The 5,000-nt window shown below is 32.1% G+C and overlaps 1 protein-coding gene across 2 annotated transcripts in view; it reads left to right on the top strand.

Moving 5' to 3' along the window:
* mAChR-B (muscarinic acetylcholine receptor) overlaps positions 1–5,000 on the top strand; it is a 520,252-nt gene that overhangs the window by 153,270 nt on the left and 361,982 nt on the right. The gene's annotated exons all lie outside the window — the stretch shown is intronic.

Raw genomic sequence — 5,000 nt, 5'->3', positions numbered from 1 at the left:
ATGCATCATATTTCCCCCTTCCATTATATCCTCACCTGGTCGAGGGGAAAGTGGAAGGAAAGCCCCCCCCCCACCCCACCCCACCCCCATCCACCTCAATGGGGAAGGGGGAGGAGGGGGCCAAAGACCCCCTTCCCTTAAGCTTCGTATCTATCCACTGGATGTTAAGACCTCCTTGGCTTTTAGCCTCTTCGTCTGGGGCCAGAGAATACGACCTAAAATCCTCTTTTGATCTCTGGAGAGAGAGAGAGAGAGAGAGAGAGAGAGAGAGAGAATGATCTTCGAAGAAGGGTTGGGCTGTACGAATGATTCTGGGAAGTCGTATTGAAAATGGACGAAGGATATTGAGAGTCGTTTTGATATTGTTATATAATGTTTTTCTCACTTTTCTTCTTTAGGGTCACAATACATGTATACTTTACCTTCTGGTATTTACTTAATGGTCTTTTAAGATACTAACCAAAATTTCACACTAAAACAAATTAAATAGTGTCATCATGATAATCAAAAAACAAAATATGATATCCCAACACATTAAAAATTCCCCCTATCATTAAATATTCTACCATATGTTTTTCGACAGTAAATTAATCTCTGAACATCTTACCATGAAACAACAACTCTCACGATTGGCTTCCAATTCATCTTCTGATGCTGCGAAGGAAATTGAATAACAGAAAGCTCGCCTTCGACATTTCAAGGTGCTTTCTGAGTGCTTGATATATGACAAATTTCTCCCAAATTCTCACCATTTATATGATGATTTTCTAACTTCAATGGAAAGTAACTCCAATTGCTAAGTATTGTTTGGTGAATCATAATTTTGTTTGCTGAAGAAAGACTTGGCATGTCCCACTTGGTGAATATAAAGGAAAATGTTTACCTAAAAAATATTAGATATAAAATATAAAAGCTTTTCTATTCCTTATGAAAAGCGCATATGCCTTATGTTTATCATAGACGAGTTCATTAATAAAAAAAAAATTCTAGTTTGTTAAATAATAGTCTATTGTCTCCTGAATATTCTTATTTAGTATTCCTTTATTCCTTTAGTAACTATGAGATCATAACTGATATTATTTATGAACAATAATGAAGATGGTAGAAAAAATTTTGTAATCAAACTGAAAAAAATAGAAAAAGATGAAAGAAAAAAAAAAACAATTCAAACCTTCACTCAGAATCCAAACAAAACTGCACCACGTCCCGCAGATCCCCTTGGGCCACTCCAGAGTCAATAGTGTCTATCGAGGTAATTCCTCATAAACGTTAAAACATTGGAGGATTTGCTCGGAAACGTTAGCTGCCATTAACCCAATCAAACGCCTGAATGGTCCTACAGGATTATTTGCCAATGCAGTTCAATAAATTCCCATAAATGTTCGAATCACCGGCTCGAATATAAGTTGGAAATTGTCGAAGGCTCTTTCTGCGGATGCTGAGGAAATCAAGAAAGGTTTAGAAAGGATTTCTGACTGAGCACTTTATTCAAATGGAAGGGATTCCTCTGCGCATACATGCATTGTACAAGTGAGTGTGTATTCATATAATCAAATTTTGGCAGAGTGCGTGTTGTTATAGGTCAATGAATGGATTGAATACTTAGTAGTGAACAAATATTCTTTTTAAGATCTGAAAGTATTGTGACACGTACACTTTATTAAAAAATAATTTTTTCGTGGACAAATATGCAGTGGTAATGTACATACGACATTACTTATAATTTACAGCAAATGCAAATTTTATGGTGCTACAAACGTCGCTTAATATCCAATTCACGCTACTTAGGGAATATCCCCGAAGGGGAATTATCACCGGAGGGGAATTTTTAAAGTGATAAATTGATCGGTACCGCCGGGTCTCGACACGGTACCTTCCAACGACTCCATTCGACGGTCAAATCATTGAGCCACCAAGTGCGATTTCCCAGCTCTCGACGGGTAGTACGGCAGATTCGGCAATAACTTATTTTAGATATACCTCTCTTGTTTGGTTCAATGGTTTGACCGTCGAATGGGGTCGCTGGAAGGTACTGTGTCGAGGGAAGGTACCGAGTCGAGGGGTCGAGACCCAGCTGTACCGATCCATTTATCACTTTAATTAGTAAAAATATCTCTTGGGTGATAATTCCCCATCGGGGATATTTACAGCGTGAATTGGATATTGACATTGTAGCTTCATTGTAGCTAAATCAAGGAAAGTATATAATATGTAATAATAATATATATATATATAATATATATATATATATATATATATATATAAATATATATATATATATATATATATATATATATATAAACTGTCTCATCTTCTACTCAGTTCTTCAATTCTTTAGTTGTATTTTTTCAAGACACTCCTGCCCATTTGATGCGCTTGGGGAAAATTTAATGGACATAGTTATAGAGAGAGAACTCACATTTTCGTTCAGAATAATGGAGCTGGTGAGTGGGCACCAACAGCCTGGTTATAACTGATCTTTAATATTATTGCTAGATTGGGATTATTATCGTCCCTTTTCCGTGTTATTCTTCTGCTGTGAATTCTGTATCCATTTTTGCGACAGTATTTGAAATCATGTTAAGATTCTTTTTGTTGGATCAGTCAGCGTAGTTCTGTCTTAGACTGTAAATGTTGGTTATTATAGATTCGTGCATTTCAGTGCTGGGTATCTTGATAGATACTTCATGTCTATGTTTGTTTAGTGTTTGTTAAAATCCACTGAATTTTAATGTTAGTATACATTCCTATGGATGTGTATTTGTCATATAAATGCATACATACATACATGCATACACACACACACACACACACACACACACACACACACACACATATATATATATATATATATATATATATATATACATGTGAAGGTATCCTAACATTAAAATTCAATGGATTCTAACAAACACTAAACAGACATAGACATGAAGTATCTAGCATAACATCCAACACTGAATTGCACGAATCTATAATAACCAACAATTACAATCTAAAAGAGTGCTACAACGAAAAGAACCTGAACGTGATTTCAAACACTGTCGCAAAAATGGATTTAGAATTCACAGCAGAAGAATAACACGGAAAAGGGACGATAATAATCCCAATCTAGCAATAATATTAAAGATCAGTTATACTGTAGCCTCAGGCTACAGCCCAACTCCACCAGCACCATTATTCTGAACGAAAATGTGAGTTCTCTCTCTCTCTCTCTCTCTCTCTCTCTCTCTCTCTCTCTCTCTCTCTCTCTCTCTCGTCCATTAAATTCCCGCCCCGCTAAGGCATCAAATGGGCAGGGAAGTCTTTAAAAAAAAAAAAAACAACTAAAGAATTGAAAGAACTGAGACGGCTGAGGGGGCAAAAACGATAAAAAGTAAAAAAATTTACAATAAGCGTTAAAAGAGAATTGGAACATGCTCATGATGAAGGTGGGGCGCATCGAAGTCTTGTAAAAATATAATAAAATGTGACAATGCAAAAAAAAACTCTTTATTGAAGGCAGGAACTACTGAGTAACTATATTATACAGATATACACCGATCTTAAAGCATTAGGCACTGAATGGAAATTCTTTAAACGAAACATACTGGATGTAAATGAATGGCCAATTTTTGCTATTTTATCTTATGATAACAGTCATTATATTACTATTGTTATTAATATAAAAAAATTGGTTATGAGAGTTTTTTTAATAATTACAGACACCAAATATAATTCAGTGTTGTTGGTAACTGTGTTATTGTTATTATTATTATTTATTTGGTTTTTTTATGAAGGAATACGTCATATAGCTTTTAAACCTAAATATTTTATCATGACTGCCGCATGAATTTCACCACAAGCACAGACGACAAGGCGGATAACAAGATGTCAAATATATCTTAATAATCATAAAATACATCTTCTATGAAGAACAGATGTGAAAATAAACCAGGTCATTAAACCTGACCCGTTACAAAGTATACAACATTAATAAATGCACCTCTACCAAAGAAGAAAAATACGTTCAGTAGTGCTGAACACAAATCTGCTCATAAATAATCACTGCTGTCATATACCTGTCATGGTACTGTACAACGCGCTAATTAATATGTCACTTTATTCAATCATTTATATCCCCGATGTTCTTATGTTTTCCCATGTTTTTGTTTATGTTTATTTATAAATTATCTTTATCATTTACTTGGTTTTTACTTTGATTATTTTTGCTCTATTGTTTTGTGGAAGGTTTCATATTGTTTCCATTGAAGGATTTCTGTACTACTATTATTACACTAATACTATTACTACTACTACTACTAATAATTAATAATATGTATATAATAATAATAATAATAATAATAATAATAATGAAGCATGTTAGTACATAAATCACTGTTTTATTGTAATATAGTCAATGCTATTGATAAAACATAAAAGACTATATCAATCAAATTTATCACGTTTATATAATATATATATATATATATATATATATATATATATATATACTGTATATATATATATGTATATATATTATACATATATATAATATGACTATTTATACATATATATATATATATAATCAGATATATATAAACATTTTAAATCAATAAATTTGACTGATATAATATATTTTTATCATATGTTACCGATTGGAATTTTATTTAATAAAAACAACTGTCCGTTATCGGATGTACTAGCGACGGACGAGGAATCATTAACAAACGCACTAACGAAATATTATTTCGTTAATTATTATTAAGTCTAGTAGCAAATAATCAGTAGTAGTAGTATTATCAACATATATATATATAGAAAGTACAGTAGAACAATAGTAGCATATATATATATATATATATATATATATATATATATAATATATATATATATATATATATATATATATATATATATATATATATATAATATATATATATATATATATATATATATATATATATATATACAAAGGCAAACTGGAAACACATTACACAAATGTAAGCCCAAGGAGATAA

Source organism: Macrobrachium rosenbergii, chromosome 31 (genome assembly GCF_040412425.1).
Source record: "Macrobrachium rosenbergii isolate ZJJX-2024 chromosome 31, ASM4041242v1, whole genome shotgun sequence".
Taxonomy (NCBI): domain Eukaryota; kingdom Metazoa; phylum Arthropoda; class Malacostraca; order Decapoda; family Palaemonidae; genus Macrobrachium; species Macrobrachium rosenbergii.
Note: the sequence above shows the minus strand (reverse complement) of the source record. Positions and strands in the feature narration are given on the sequence as shown.